At 47.8% G+C, this 17,413-nt stretch overlaps 1 protein-coding gene across 8 annotated transcripts in view; it reads left to right on the top strand.

The window, feature by feature from the left end:
* MARK2 (microtubule affinity regulating kinase 2) overlaps positions 1–17,413 on the top strand; it is a 632,043-nt gene that overhangs the window by 383,784 nt on the left and 230,846 nt on the right. The window lies entirely within an intron of this gene.

A 17,413-nucleotide genomic window follows, 5' to 3' on the forward strand; every position in this document is an offset into this window, starting at 1 on the left:
GCCACAAGATGATGCCCCTTTCAGACCCCCACTGTATGTGAAGTTGAAGGTTGTGGTATGATGCTGCAGCCTTTTTTTCTTGTACCTTCATCCACTGAACACATCATAAGGGAGCAGGAGACAGTTATTTTTGGCTAAAGCCAATAGGAAGACATCCAATTGTACTTCATCTGGGAAAGAAAATTATTTTTCCTTGGGGCAGCAGTCCTATTTCCATGACCACTCCGTCTCAAAGCAAGACTCTTCATTGACTTCAGTGTCACCTTCGCTATGGCTAAAAAGAGGAAACCAGAGTTTTCTGATCCTTCAACTGACTCTTCACAGGTCAGGGTGTTCCAGCTACTAATGCTGGATCTTTTCAGGATGGAGCTGCACCCTTCTGGGGCCCTTCTCAAACTTTCCGGGTCCATCCTTGCAGACTTGGTGACTTTGACAGCTCTAGCAGCTCTGGCGCTGCTCTTCCACAGACCATAGTGCCCCTATTCCTTTGGCCTCTTTGGCACCTTTTCAAGGTCATTAATTCTGCTGTTCAAGGAACCAACTTTAGGGGTTGCCTTTGAGTGCATAGGGGAGAGTAGTATCTGTGTGGTGAAGTAGAAGCTCCGGCCAAATTTTAAGGCTAAATAATGTGAACAACTCTCCAAAACTTGCTTGTATGAGATGCTGTTTAAATTCAGTTTGATTGCCGTTGTTGGAGGCCGACTATGGCAGCACTGAGGGGGGCTACTACTCTGAAGCGGATCATTTCTCATGCAATGCAGTCATTTATTTGAACATTCAAAATGTCAGCCCTCTGGACCTTTCACCGGAAGAGTCTGTTTCCTATCCCTCTGATCCTGCTTTAGATGAGGTCTAGTCATTTACCTGGGTCATTTGGAAGGCGACTGAGCCCTTAGAACTGCATTTGCCTTCTGTGGAAGTGAAGTCTAACGTTCTGACAGAAATATTGCAATCCTCATAAACTCTGATGAGCCTTTGCTCCACTTTACTGTGGCTCTCCTAAATCCTATAATGGCTGTGTGGAAGAAACTTTTTTTCAGGCCCAACATAGGACTGATCCAGGTGACCCTTACTTTTTATCCTACCGCGAGTCACTGGAGAGCCCGGTGTTTCATATGTCAGCTTCAAAGCGGAACCAATTGGCTTCCTGGAGGGGGTAATCCAAAAAGGTTAACTCTTTGGGTTGAAGAATCTTACCCACTGGAGCCTGGCTCTCCACATCGCTAATGCCACCTGCCTTTTAGGCCTATAAGTCTATGCATTGAGGTTACTGATAAAACTTAAGTTTGTCAGCTGCCCGACATGGGTTTTCTCTGACTTGATGGGTTAGGACCTGGATGAATCAAAACAACCTGAAAGGTTTGCTTTGATTATACAGACAGGGATGCTTGCTTTATGGGTATAACTGTTGTGCTGGGTAAACACTGGGTTTTGGTTATTGTTGAATCCCTTGCGCACCAATCTATAAGGATTCTTCCTTGCAAGAAAGTGTGATTGGGGAAATGTCTACCAATCCAAAACCAGTAGCTGTGACCTTGAGGAACCTGAATCTTGCGAAGCCCTACCATGGTGTTACAGTGAAGGGTTTAAAATGCTATCCAGTCAAACTGTAGAACCTCCACAAGCAAATAAGAGCAACCTGTGCTTTGTGGTTGTAGCAGGTCCCCAATCTAAGCCAGCCCTTTATCCAGTATTAGGGGTATCTTTCATAGATTCACATGCCTGAATCATTCCCCGTCGTCAGGATGGGAGTCCCCGGTACATAAATAAAGCAATTTCACATAGACATATATATACACATAGTAAAGGGCCAGAGTCCTCGCATTAGTAACATATCCTTGTCCTTTCGTGAAAAGGACCAAACTTTGGCCAAGAGCCAAACAGCTATCACCACCCTCTAGAACCTTCCTGGAAGGAGCTCTAGTCCCTCAGATTTTCTACCGCACGTCATGCTAAGGGAATCTCCACTGAGCTCTGCTCAGTTTTCCTTACTTCTCTGGATTTCCAGTATTTTTCTCTCAGAACTTCATTTGTGTTGGGGTTTTCAGTTTACTATGGCTAATACTCCTTAAAAAGGTCTTTTTAGACCCTGTGCTTCATGTGGCAAGAAGAGGCTACATGTAGACGACAAGCATAAGGATTGTCTCTATTGTCTCTACCCAGACCACTCTTCTAAAGATTGTAAGGTCTGTCGGACTTTTTCAACAAAGACCCTCAAGGACAGAGAGGGCTGCCTTTTGATATGGCTACAGAGACTGAAGGATTAAGACCAGACAGTCACTTCTGGTGAGAGTGAATGTTCCTTCTGGAGTCCTCATTCATCTCCTAAAAGACCTAGAGTGACATCCCCAGGACCATCTTCGGAGCCACCTCAAAAGAAGACGCAAAAGTCTTCAGAGGTACATTCTAAGGTCTTGACTGTGAAGGTTTCTCCTCAGGGCTCTGCTTCCACGTTCAAGAAACCCTTCACAACTGCGTCAGCTTTGCCTGTGACTGCGTCGACAGCTACCATCTCCACTTCTGTGGCGTTTTCTTCAATGTCCACGTCGACGTCTAAAACATCCTCGTCGTCGACGGGTAGGTCTATTTCCTCTATCATTAAAATAAAGAAGTCGTCATCGACGCTTGTTCAGCTGCCGTCGACGAGCACTTCCACGTCGACGAAGTCATCATCGTCGTCGACAAAAGCACGATCGTAGGCGACGAAAGCTCCATCGACGTCGACGCCATCTTCGACGACGCCATAGTCGTCGACGCCAACGTGATTGAGGCAGTCGACGAAGAAATCAGTCGACGCTGCAACCGTCGATGACATCGTAGTTGTCGACGATACCATCTGGATCAGTCGTCGACCTCCCGCCGTCGATGACCACCTAGTCGACGGGTTCGACGACAACGGAACCTACATTTAAAAAGTGCGTATGTTTATCTAAAAATTACCAAACGCACTCTGACACCGGATTTAATCTCTCCGAGCAGAGTCCAGGCTTTACCTCCTGCGCATCTCCTGGACGAGGATGACTCAGATGATGGCTTTATGTTCCAGACAGCTACTAGCCCATCCAAACTGAACATAAGATACCACGAGAGCTCGGATTATGAGGAACAAGAACAGGAAGAACCAATAGATTACCAGGAGGAATTCCAGCCTCCTCCCCTTCAACCTATGGTGTGTCTGCCTGCATCTATAGTCACTGATCTTCAGTTTTTGATTATGGGTTATAAACAGAGGTTCCTATCTATGCCTCCACCACCTCCAGTGGTTTCTCCCCTACCTAGACCTCTGCCTCCGCCACTAGTACTCCAGCCGGACCCTGCTCCCTCACAACCTCCACCATCCTCGGATGATGAAGAGGAGGAGCAAAAACATGAAGAAGGGGAACTTCAGGACTCCCATGACGAATGGGACGATTGTCATTCCATGTCCGGCATCTCCTGTGCCTACGCAAGCCGATTCGCCCCCGGAGGACATTGGGGGGGTTCCATAATATCCTGGAAAGGGTGGCTTTGCGTTTCAAAATTCCTATTACAACTCAACAACAAGACTGTTTCCTTTATGAGTTTAAGGAACCCTTCAAAAAGGCTGTCAGGTCCATACCTATCATCGACTAAATTTGGAATCAGGGGGTTAAAATAATGCAAAACCCTTTTTCCTTGCCCCCAGTGCTGCCTAGGCTGGACAAGAAATATAGGGCTCCAGACACTGCTCCAGCTTGCCTTACTGGCCATCCCATACCGGACTCGGTCATTACTCAAGCAGCGCAGCGTAAATCGAAAACTCCTTCTGCAACTCCAACTGCACCTCTGGATAAGGAAGGACGAAAACTAGGCCATATTGGAAAGCGGTTTTCTTCTATGTCCGCATTAACAGTGCGCGCCTCAAACTCTCTGGCACTGTTAGGACGTTACAACCGTCAAATGTGGGCGGATATTGCCCTTATTTGGGATCCTTACCGGAGGAACAAAAAGAGGAGGCTAGGAAGATTCTCTTGGAGGGGTAACGCCCAGCCTCAGAGTTGATCAATTGTGAGATGAATATCGCATTGACGGGGTTTCGCCAACTGGCTGGGGCTGCGGTGCTGAGACGCCAAGGTTGGCTGAAAGCTACTACTTTCTGTCTGGAAGTACAATCTAAAGTGCTTGACATGCCTTACGACGGCCAACTTCTGTTTGGAGCACACATTGATGAGGCGCTACAAGGTAATAAAAAAGATACTGATACGGCGAGGGCACTGGATACCCTCCAGTTTAAGAGTCCTCCCTTTCGGAGCTCAAGAGGTAGAGGACAATCTTCAGCAAGAGGAGATTTTCAAGGTTACCGGTCCTCTTACAACTCAAATCAGCAATATAAGCCTCAATATCAACAGAGGCAAAAGCAGCAGCAGTCGTCTTACACAAAATCTTCCTTTCGTGGTAAAGGAGGTAAGTCGAACACAGCCAGAAGACAAGGACTTCTCTCTGCCACAGGTCTCCACTTCTTCTCTGCCATGCAAGATTGGAGGAAGAATTTCGTCTTTCCTTCAAAATTGGGAAAAGATTACTACGGATCGATGGATCCTCCAACTAGTTCAATTCGGACACTCTCTGGAGTTCATAGAAACTCCGCCTCAAACTCCTCCTCGTCCAATGCGCCACAAAACTTTACATCTACTGCTTTTGGAACTCACTAATGCTCCAGAAAGGTGCTATAGAAAGAGTCCCTCATGCTCAGCGAGGCAAGGGGTTCTATTCCCGATTTTTCTTGATCCAAAAGGAGAAAAAATGGAGACCTATATTGGACTTAAGAAACCTAAACAAGTATCTCAAAAAACAGTCATTCTGTATGGTGTCCATTCAGGAGGGGCTACAGCTCCTCAATGCGAACGACTTCATGGTGTCTCTAGACCTTCAAGGCTCTTATTTTCACGTGCCTATCCACAGGAATCACAAGCAATACCTCAGGTTCGCTGTAGCAGGCAGACACTACCAGTTTCGGGTGTTGCCCTTCCGGCTGAAATCAGCGCCACTCATTTTCATGAAATGCCTGTCTCCAGTGACTGCGTATCTCCGGCAGCAACATCACCAAGTCTTCCCATACTTGGACGACTGGCTCGTCAAGGCTCCTTCTTTTGCAAGCGTGACCAAATCCTCCAACGCCTGTCTTCAATTTTTCAACGACTTGGGCCTCACTCTCAATCGAGACAAATTCATCCTTCAACCTTCCCAGCATCTCACTTTCCTAGGCGCTGTCCTCGATACGGCACAGAAGAAAGCATTTCCATCGCAGGAGCGTCAATCCAAGCTGACCTACTTAGCGGCCCGCATACAAACCAGAAGATCCCTCACGGTGCGCCTTTACAAGTCCCAGCTTGGGATGATGTCTTCTTGCAATCCTGTTAGTTCCACTCTGCCGTCTTCACATGCACCCTCTTCAGGAAGCGTTGTCCACTCAATGGATCCAATGTACAGGATCGTTTGACGATGTCATCCGGGTGACTCCTCCCATGGTGAAAGCTCTACAGTGGTGGATTCACCCACAGAACCTTTTGCGAGGTTTGCCTTTCCTGCTTCCAGTTTCTCTGCATATCATAACAGATGCGTCCCTGGAAGGTTGGGGTGTGTTCCTCCAAGAACTCAGAATCAACGGATAGTGGTCCCCTTCCGAGCGACAACTGCACATAAACCTTCTCGAGTTACGAGCAGTTTACCAGGCTCTTCGAGCATTCCTTCCTCGGATCGAAAATTCCCCAGTGCTTGTGAGGACAGACAATACCACAACAATGCATTATATAAACAAACAAGGGGGGGACCCGTTCTCTGACGTTATCTCACAAATCTCAGAAAATCTGGAATTGGTTGCTTTTTCACAACATTTCCCTTCATGCAGAATACGTGCCTGGAATGGACAATGTCCTCGCAGACTCACTGAGCAGACCGCACTCTGTGTGCCACATCTAGGAGTTAAATCAGCAGCTTCTCAGTCACATCTTCTCCCAATGGGGCCAGCCTCACCTGGACCTTTTCGCAACCAGACACAACGCCAAATGCCAACATTACGAAAGTTGGCGTCCCCAGAAGGGGTCTCTAGGGAATGCATTTTCGATTGCATGGTTCAACGTCTTTGCGTACGCATTTCTTCCATTTCCCCTGATTCCAAGGGTTCTCCGGAAGTTGAAGGCGGAACATTGTACCCTTATCTTGATAGCTCCAGCTTGGCCGCGCCAGCACTGGTTTACGGAGCTTCATCTCCTATCGCTGGAACCCCCCATCCCATTGAAGCCGTGGCCCAATCTCCTCACAATTAACCGAGGACAAGTCAAGCATCTCTCAAATTATCGGCTTGGCTCCTGAGTTCAGAGAATTCCAGAACTTAGACATCTCACCAGATTGCAGAGCTGTTTTAGCCCGAGCTCGGGCTGCCAGTACCAACAAAACATATTCCCTGAAATGGTAAAGATTCTCCATATGGTGCAAATCAAAGAAAGTACATCCTTTTTCTTCGTCGCCTGCACAGATTTTGCCTTACCTTCTACATTTGGCAAACTCAGACCTTGCTCATGCTTCAATAAAAGTTCACCTGGCTGCCATATCTCGTTTCAGGCGTTCCTCGGCTGGTGCTTCCCTCTGGTCCAGTAGACTCATGAAACAGTTTCTTAAAGGCTTGTTCAGAACGTTCCTTCCGGTGAAGACTTCACCGCCTGCCTGGCAGCTGAACATTGTGCTTTCTCAATTAATGAAACATCCCTTTGAGCTGATACACAAAGCTGATATCAAATATCTTTCCTAGAAAACTGCACTTCTACTGGTGCTTACCTCTGCGATACGAGTAAGAGAACTCCAAGCCTTCTCAATTCAAGATCCTTTCCTCCAATTCAAACACGACAAAGTGATTCTAAGGACTAATCCTAAATTTAATCCAAAGGTCCCATCTGACTTTCACCTTAATGAGCCTATAGTCCTGCGCCCTTTCTTCCAGAATCCACATTCTGCAGCAGAGAGGTCTCTCCACTCTCTTGATCTCAAACGCTGTCTTAAATTCTACATTCACAGAACAGACATTTCGAAAATCTAACCAACTCTTCGTTGCTTTGAGCAGACCTAGGAAAGGTCTTCCTTTGACCAAGCAGAGCATTTCACGTTAGATCTCTGCGACTATTGCTTTCTGTCATCAGCAAGCAGGACATCCTCTGCATTCCAAGGTTTGTGCTCATTCCACTAGAGCAGTCTCAACCTCCATGGCGCTCCTAGCTGGAGTGCCCATTTCTGACCTCTGCAGAGCGGCGACATGGAAGACGCCGCATGCGTTCACCAGGCACTACTGCTTGGATACTGAACTTATGAAAGATGCAGCAGTGGGACAAGCTGTGCTCTCATCTATTTCACTAGAGGTGAGCCTTCTCTTTCATCCCCCTTCCTACTTTCTACTTGCACATTTCTCTCTAATATTGCATTTTGGAACCTTTTGCATTTCACAATTGATATGTTATTATCTAGTGAGATTTGATGTTGTACCATTCGAAATGTGCTTGTTATTGGTCGCTATACTGATTCAGGCATGTGAATCTATGAAAGATACCCCTAATACTGGATAAGGAATGCGTTACTTACCTGTAACTGCAGTTATCCAGTATTGGTATCTTTCATAGATTCACAGGCAACCAACCCGCCTCCCCTGGAAGGGCTCATCTTAGTTCTCTCAGTAATATCCTACTTCGCACCGTGCTTACGAAAATCTGAGGGACTAGAGCTCCTTCCAGGAAGGTTCTAGAGTGTGGTGTTAGCTGATTGGCTCTTGGCCAAAGTTTGGCCCTTTTCACAAAAGGACAAGGATATGTTACTAATGAGAGGCCTCTGGCCCTTTACTATGTATGTCTATGTGACATTACTTTATTTATGCACCGGGGACTCCCATCCCGCCGACGGGGAATGATTCAGGCATGTGAATCTATGAAAGATACCAATATTGGATAACTGCAGTTACAGGTAAGTAACGCATTCCTTCCATTGACTCACATGTTCTGAAGCATGATCAAGAGATTTGATAGAAGCCTTTCTCTAAGCCTTCAACCCAAAATTCATTTGAGAATTGCCAACCCTTCCGCCCACGAGTGTCCAGTATTTGTCTGTGAGAATCTCGCAGCTCAATCATTGGTGGTGTTGATTGCCTCGCTGAATGGTAAAACAGCGGCGTCCTGCTTGGACAAAGAGGCAGGTGTCTGGACACCTGCAGCACGAAAAAGTCCAAATCCAGAAAATCCAAGGCCAACATGGTGTGCTACACATCTTCCAGCTCTTTGGGACAGGGTTGACTGGTACACCTCTTTACCACATGGATTGTACTCAGTAGAGCATACATTCATGCTCAACTTTGGTAAGGAAGCTGCCGTCCAGAAACTGTTGATGTCCCAGGACCTCACCAGCACTGGCTCTGGGAAACATGAACTCTGTTCTTGCTTGCTCTGGCAGTCATGGCATTTGCCTTCAGACTTCGGCTTGACTAAAAGGAATGAACAATTTGGCATCTGAAGATACATTTATGAGGGAAGAATAAAACTGCTGTTTGCAGCCTCAACTGACACAAATGAATACTAGTGACTTACCAAGGAGCCAAGTGCCTTCAACTGTGGGATTCCTGTTGGTCCTCTGTTCCTCTTCGGGTTAGGGTTTCTCTGCAGCACCACTATGGGACCCAAATAAACATTGATGTCTGGTTCCTCTCAGCTATCAAAATTGAATATCTACTTAAGCTACCACAGCCAACTCGCTCCTGAGCTCCCTGCCCCAGTTAGTGTCCCCTAAATCTTAGCAAGAGGAAACAAGGCATTTCATTTTAGAATATTGTTCAGCTCCCAGAAACGGGGTAGATACATTACTTTCACTATTTAGCTGTGCAGAAAAAAGGAAAGTGCTGTGATATTGTTTAAAATTCAGTGATTAGAGCCAGTTTCTCCTCCTAAACGAATTGACTTTGACTCAGGTGCAGACAGGTGTGCCTAGCTTTTTCGGTTCATCTTTTGGGTGCCTATATTCATGCGTCCATCTTCAAGGAAGACCAAATGTACCTCATTTTATGGTGGGAAGCTAGAGCTACCAGCATCATAAACTGCCATTCAGTTTAAGTGCTGCCCCTCTCGCGTCTTTACAATATATGTGACGGGGCGCCAAAATGGCTAGTTAGAGGTAAATTGTCGTGGCTCCCACGGTCCTGGATTAATACCTCCTTATCCTGGATGTGCACAAGCATCTGTTGTAGTAATGTTATGTTATGTTATGTTATGTTATTGGTTCATTTTTATAGCGCACGGCTACTCAGAAAGAGTGTCCCGGCGCTTTTATTGGAGAAGGCAAAGAAGCTGCAACATAATAACATAACACCAAATGAAAGACTAAAAAGAGCAAGTGAGCCAGGAATTCAAGAGAGGACGGCTACTGAGTAAAAAGCCACGTTTTAAGGCCTTTCCTAAAAGCCAGCAAGCTAGTGGCTTCCCGCAGGGCCAGCGGCAAAGAGTTCCATAGTTGAGATGCCAGCAATCCAAAAGAGCGTCCGCCAAGGCGCGCTTTCTTTACCCGAGGGACAACAGCAAGGTGCAGGGATTCCGACCTCAGAGACCTGGTCGGATGATAAAAGACCAGTCTCTTTTGGAGGTACTTAGCTCCCCCCTTGTGAAGAGCTTTGAAAACCAAGGTTAGGGCCTTAAAGGCAATCCTCTTGCGAATGGGCAACCAATGTACCGTTACCAGCAAGCCAGAGGCACTGGAGCGCCTACTAAGGCCGAAGATTGCCCTAGCCGCGGCGTTCTGCACCACTTGAAGGCGCTGCAGCAAGTACTCTGGGAGGCCCAGGTAGAGAATGTTGGAATAATCCAACCTGGACCCAATCAGAGCCTGAACTGTCAGCGTCCTATGTTCCACGGATAACAAAGGAAGGAACCTCCGCAGTAATTTTGGCAGCATCTAAGCCTGAGGCTTATCTGCTTGCCTGTGGCCTAACATCAAGGCAGAGGAGCACCGATACGAGGTCCTAGTGGAGCCTTCCTGGCGGCGTGGAGCCGGTGGCCATCTTGGCTGAACAGCCTCTCACTGGAGAGGCTCTTCCGGAGGCTGCAGCGGCGTCTGCTTGACTGTGCCAGCCTTGCTGGTGCACGCAGGTGGGAGTGTGGCAATAGCACCAGGCTCTGAGCGAGGCCCATCGTGGTTTGAAACACAGCTTCGAGAGAGACTGTAAATGGCCGCCATGGTAACGACTGCTGGTCTGGGCTGCCTGCCATACCCGCCCTGCGCAAGGAGAGCTTCTGCTATGGGGACGGTGCTGGGTGATGACCCGCAGTATGGTGATTCCCAGAGACAGACATCAGATGAGAGGCCCCAAGGAGGCAGCCAAGTAGGGTGGAATGCCTGCTGCTGCCCACAACTGACCTCAGCTGGCAGGAGAGTAGGAGACCTAATGCTGGCCCTGAGAGGTGGGGGTGGTGGGGAGTGTTTTGTGGCATCTGACTGGACTTTTGCTGCTGCCCCTCTGTTGTGGATTGATGGGCCTGAGCAGAGACTGCAGGAAAGCCCTTTAACCTGGCCAGTGTGCGCAGCCTTTCCATTTAAGGGGGAGCGGTTAGACTCGGCTTGCCTGACTGAGGCTAGGAAATTAAGGTCCCAGTGGCACCGGGGGACACATGAAGAATAAAGGCGATTCCCCTTACACTGAAACAACCGGCCGGTGGCTGCTGAATCCGCTGAGGGTACAGGGCCACCCCTGGGCTTTGAATGCGCCCGCTCCCCCATACCCTTCCTGTGTGATCGGTGGGTGTCCTTGGGGGTAGTGACTGATCGGCAGGATGGGCAAGGATAAAGTGCCCAAACCACCCAGAGCAAAGCCATTGTTCAGTATACATTCACTCCTCACCCCACTTCCGAATCACCAGGCAAACTGATCCCCAGAGGGTGCCTGGGCCAGAGGGACACAGTAAGGAGCACTCCAGAGTGAAGTTGCTGGCCGTGATTCATGGATCACACCCTGCCCTGGAAGAGAAAATAAAAGCGGTTTCTATTGAGGTTAACTTGTTGCGTGTGTACCTACGCAAAGTGGGAGATGGAGTCCAGGCAGTGAAAAGTGCACTTTCTGATCTTTAAACAGAAATCTGTCTTATATACCCAAATGGCAAGGCTAACCAAGGTGGTGAAAATTGTGGAAGACCCAGCAAAGGACACAGAGCACCGCTCCCGTAGCAACACTCAGTGATTCCTGTGGTTCCCGGAGTGGGCTGAGGGCACAGAGGTGGGTTTTTCCTGGTGAACTGAATATGGTCGGAGTTGTGCCCAGAGGAATTATCCTCACTTTTCATGGTGCAACCCCACAGGGCCCTTGCTGCACCTCAGAGGGCCCTGATAGTCCATATTCTACATTAGAGACAGGGCAGAATGCTTGTGGGAGCTGGGGCTAGGGCTGCACAGCAGTGCTCTTTGGTAAACCACCTTATATCAGTCTTATCCTGACTACACCAGGAAACTCCATTCACAACGTAAATCCTACATGGAGGTGAAACGGATTCTTATACAGGCTCCAAGCACTCAATTATATCAACAATGTTCATAAGTGAAGTCGTTATAGTTCAATGTCTTTTTATTCCGACATGTTTATCATTTGTAACAAGTTCTTAATTTCATCTGTACATGGATTTTTTCACTTGTTTGACAACATCTTGGGTCATGCCAACACGTGTTTCGTCCGTTAACAGTAAAACTGGACTTCATCCAGGCTCTTAGCACTGATATTCTCCATTTTGCTCTTATCAGATATCGTTAGACCTGATTTTCCATTTATACATCAGTATGCAACATCTATTTATAGGTCCGTAAGATTTCTGGACTCTGAGTAAAGTAACACTCCCTAGTTGTGACCGTGGGGTTGTGTGCTCCTGTAGGTCGGGCATCTAACAGCGTTGTGAGACTGCGGCATCTTTGTCTTCATATTTTTAAGTTAAATCCTACATCGAGGTGAAACAGAACTGGGGGCACTAGATATTCATTGTGTGCGGTTATTCCCGATGGGACTGAAAGTGATAGCACAGGGAAAGACTCACTCTTGTGACCAGCCTGAGGAGGTGTAGGCTTGGCTGGAGACATGGAGCAAGTCGGGCTGGAAGCAGCTCACCATGACAGCAGATCCAGGGGTGGACTGAGGCCCACCATAAACCAGAGTAGAGACAGGAGGAACCTACCATGGCGATCCGTCTGCTTCCTTATACAGGAGATGGTACTTTGACCAGGGAAGAGGAGGACTCCTCTGAGGAGCTGGATAGGTCTGCAGACCATCTGGAAAGTGGGGCTGAGGAACATGATTTGCCAGAACACGAACAGACCCCTCAGAGTTGCCTACCAGAGATGGACAAAAATGGGGTGGCAGGGTTTTGTTTTCTGGAGAGTGCTACACAGTTAGGGGCATTGCTAGGAGTGGATTTCTTAAATCTGCTAGGAGAGGCAATATGGCTTCTAGTGACGCTGAGGGACATCCACCTGAAAGACCAGGGTCTGTTGGACAAGTGACCTCAAGGCATCCTAATCCTTGAAACTTTCTGGCTTCCCCGCTAGAGCAGAGGTGCCACCTAGTCTGAACGTCTGTGGCTGAACGTCTCCAGCAATGAGATCTGAGCTCTTGCTATTGACACCAAATGGGGCGGCTATCTTATCAATTTGGCTTGAGCTGGTTTGACGACTGCCCTCAAGCTCTATTAGAGACTTCTATTTGTAGATTCCTTACCTTCCCCCCCCCAGGCGTCATTCTGGATCCAGAGATTTTTCATTAGAAGTGCCCCTGCACGTCGGTAGGTGGTGTCCGTTGTCTCCGCGTCCGTCCTCAACATCGTGCACATTGGAAATATCGCAGGACTTAACATAGATGCCGCCCGGGTACACTGACGTTGGTTCTTTCTTTTTTTGCACCGTTTTGAGCGCAGATCTAGAGAGAGCGACCCCATAGCTATTTTTTTACTAACTTTTTTTGACTTTTAGTGTTGTTTTTCTCTGGGACTTGACTCTTGTTGCGTCGAGATGTCGCAACGAAGGACAAGAATCAAGGCCTGTGGATCTGGTCATGGGATGATGTCCGTGACTGATCCGCACCTTGGTGCCTCTGATACTTGGAAGCGCGACCATGACCCGAAGTCGTGCTCAGAGTGTCGGGCCGTAAATACAAAAGCTTTGTGGGAGCAGTCCCAAAAGCTGTTGGAGGCCCGATGCTCGACACCGCATCACTTCTGTTCTTGACCGAGAGGACGCTCCCCATGCCGACCGTGTCCCCGACTGACACGAACACTTAAGACTGCTTTCCTAATTGCCATCACCTCTGCTCGCAGAGTTAGCGAGCTCCAGGCTCAATCATCCAAGCCTCCCTATCAGTCTCTTCATCCAGATAAAGTGGTGCTTTGAACAAAAGCTTTGTTTCTTCCTAAAGTGGCCACACCCTTTCATGTGAGACAATGCATTAACCTTCCCACCTTTTACCCGCCCGCATCCCTCCAAGGAAGAGTCGAGACTCCACCTCCTTGATTCAAAACGTCTGTTGTCTTTCTATCTTGAGCATACCGAAGACTTCGGTGGACAATCAACTCTTTATTGGTAATGTGGGAGCTAAGAAAGGTTGGGCAGTGCAGAAAAGGACCATCTCTCAATGGGTTGTCCTCTGCATTAAATTGTGCTGTGCATTGGCAAAGAAGGAACCACCTCTGGGATTATGTGCTCACTTTACCAGATCAACAGCGGCAACCACTGTACCACATGCAGTCCCAGTCTTGGATAGCTGTCGGGTAGCAATGTGGGCATCCCCATACACGTTTACCAGACACTACTGTCTGGACAGCCAATTGTGGAGGGACGGGTGGTTTGCCCGTTCGGTCCTCCAGGACTTCCTTGTCTGATCTTAGTTCACAGACTCTCCTCCAGGGTTGGTATTGCTGGGGTATCTATTCTAAGGTAAGGAATCTACAACTAGAAATCTCTATCAGATGAGCAAGTTACTTACCTTCGTTAACTATGTATCTGGTAGAGACATTTTTTAGTTGTAGATTCCTTACTGCCCTTCCCATCCTCCCTGCAAACTGATTTCTAGGGAAAGAGACACCCCTAAAGGGCCTTAGTTTTGGTGCACCTATGGTCCGTGTCTTTCATGGCTTTGTGCTTCAGGCATGGAAGGTCGTGTTAAGAACCGATGTCAACATGCCCAGGCAGCGTCAATCTTGGCCACGTGACATCATTTCCGCAGCGCACGACGCGGATGCAGAGTCTTCCGATGCCACCTACCGACGCGCAGGGGTACTGCTAATAAAAAATCTACGCATCCAGACTGATGCCTGGGGGAAATTCTCAAGTGAAGAATCTACAACTAGAATGTCTCTACCAGATACATCGTTACCAAAGGTAAGAAACCTGCTCTTCATTGTTCCGAGGGTGCTTGTACTCTTTGTTTTTCTTTCTATTGTTTGAATTGACTATCTATTTAGGAGTGTGGGTGGGTGGATGGGTGATGATGCACAACCATTCATAAGGGACTTGCGGGGTGGAGCCCTTTCTGAAGGGAAGGGTAGGACAGGAGCAGAGATTCGGGTACTGCAGATGTTTTTGATCCAGGAATGGCAGCTGACGTCAGGGACTGGCACATACACTATGAGGGCCATTGGGAGAGGGGCGAGCCTGCGCCAGATAATCAAGCAGCTATGGCCATGATTCTTATTGCACTTTGTCAGGTGTTATGGGTTATGTGACATTGAATGTTTGGACCAGTGCAGCTGCCATAAGAGGTACAGAGTTTTTTCCGGTCTACACCGCTATAAAATTAGATCGTACTGCTTCAAGAATTGCACCTCCTTACAGCAGAGTCTGTGAGAATAGGGAAACGCTGGAGGGCACATATGTATGGTTCCACCTATTTTAATTATGCTAGAGGGGTACTGACATGGATTGCTGCAGGTGGTATAGCCCCTTATATGAATGAGTCTCATTTGGGCTTATTATCTCAACTGTATATTAAATTGATATTTGGATAAGCACCCCCCTAGGCTTGAAGTGAAATCAAATATGGATCTGGCGCTCAGTGACATCCTAGTGGAACTGAACCTGTTTCAAGTATGGCACAACAAGTATCCAGGAGACTAGACATACTCTTTCGATTTCCCCCTTCCAGAAGACCCATAGTAGACTAGACTTGACCCGGGCCCAGGGAGGACATTGACATTCATAAGCAGACTGCATTCTTGGACAGGTACCTGTCAGATCACTCACTGCTGCTTCTGACGCTAGGATGACACAGACCTAACATACTACTGTCTCCTGCAAAAAAAGGTATTAACAGATACAGCTTTCTTAATTCAAGTCTGAGGGTATACAAACATGTTCTTCAGAGAGAACCAGGGATCTGCGAGCAGCTGAGCTATGGAGTGGGAGACATACAAAGTGGCCCTTTGGGGGGGATGCTTGATGCAAGTATACAGTGTGCGCAGTGTGTGAGAGAGACTAAACTGACTTGGAAAGCAAACCAGTGCACTAAGATGGGCAAAGCATTCAGAAACCGTTTGTTCTTCAGGAGCTTGCCACTGAAAAGACAACTAGGGAACACCTAAACCAAACTGGAAGAAATGTGTCCGCACACAGTACAGGCAGGGACTTTTTCGGAAAGGCGACAAATCCGAAAGCTTGGCTGCTGAAGAGAGAGACTGCACATGCATATACTGCCGATGAATGCAGAGGGAGGCAGGACCATTTTTGACAGAGGGGGCGTAAACGCTGCCTCTGCAGCTTACAGTTGGCGTTCGCACTGGTGCGGTGACCTGTCTGAGAGGACTTGGAATACTATCTTGCTGAGACAGAAATGCCTCTCCTCATGACAGAGCAGCGTCAGTCATTAGAGAAGCTACTGGAGTAACTTAAGGAAGCTGGAGCTGACAAGCCCCAGGGTAAACCTCTTGAAATAGCAGGACTCCCATTAGAGCTCCATCACATATTGCCTGCCTTTATCCTAGAAAGTTTCATGCAGGTATTCCTGGAAGTAACAGATGGGTACACTCCAGCCTCCTATGAGAGAACTGATAATTCACATCATCTAGGGCCTGAGCCATGTGCTGCATGAGCTAGAGTCCTCAGACGAGGCCTGTGCACTCCTTATCTTAGATTCGGAACACACATTTGATACAGTCGGCTGGCACTACATGTGGGAGGTTCTCCTGAAGATTGACTTTGGACCGTGGATTATTCAGTGTGTGAAACTTCTCTACACGGATCCGATTGCGAGTGTGTACGGGCTGCTTGGACTCTGAAACTTGGAAACTAGGAAGGGCACCAGACCAAGACGCTCTCTCTCCCCGCTACTTTTAGCACTTGCGGTGGAGCCACTAGCTTGGAGGCTGGCCCCTGGGGTGTCAGACTGTTTGAAATTCAGCAGGTTGTCTCAATATACGCTGACAACACCTTAGTGTACCTCCTGTAACCATAGCTCTCCACCCCTCTAATGCTCGAAATGCTGGACACCTTTGCTCGGATGTCCGTTTTACAAATCAACCAGGCTAAATCCAGGTTGTTCCCAATGAGGCAACGAAGACAAACAGAGGTGTTCCTTCCCCTTTATTGGGGGTGGAATGGGAAACACAAATGTTTCATTATCTGGGTGTCGTATGACCCTAAAGCTCAATACGACCTGAATGTAGGGAGAGTGTTGACGGGTCTAGACCTCTATGTGGTGCTGTGGCTAGCCCTGCTTCTCTCGATGGGCCTTGTGACATTAGCTGAAATGGTGTTCTTTCTGCACTGCACATATGTGATTCAGAATGCGCAGTTCCATGTCCCTAGTGCCATGTTTGTCCAACTGGATAGATTGCTGAATTCCCTGATGTTGGTAAGAAGGCAGTTTAGTTCAGCCTGAAATACTGCAACTTCCCTGGCTTGCAGGCAGGCTTGGCATGGTGGATCTGTTTTTGTATTATGCCTCTGCCCAACATGCAGTGAACTGGTTTGAAGATTAATTGAATTGGGATCGAGACTTGCTGGCTCCCAACATGCCCACACTCTGCAGGTGCTCTCCTTTTTCGGTAAAGGCACCCCCAATTGCTGGTGGATCTGTGGCAAAGGAAATATGTAGAACCTTTCGGAGGGCCCCATTTGCTAAAGAGTTACCCCTGTGGTCTCTACGACCCTTCGTAGATTGCATAGAGACAGGAGATATGCAAAATGGCTAGAGTGGGCTTCCTGAAGGTGGGGGGCCTGTACCTAAATAAGAGATTTATTTGATTTGCTCAGGCACAGGAGCAATTTTGTTTGGAATCTGGACATTTTCTACATTATACAAGACTACCCCATCCCACCCAAGGGATCTGGCCATCTTTTCTGGATGAGCTATATGTTTCAGCGACAATAACTCAAATCTTGGAGGTGGCTAGGTAGCCTGTTCAAGCTGTGC

The sequence above is a fragment of the Lissotriton vulgaris genome, unplaced genomic scaffold (assembly GCF_964263255.1).
Source record: "Lissotriton vulgaris unplaced genomic scaffold, aLisVul1.2 SCAFFOLD_667, whole genome shotgun sequence".
Lineage (NCBI taxonomy): Eukaryota > Metazoa > Chordata > Amphibia > Caudata > Salamandridae > Lissotriton > Lissotriton vulgaris.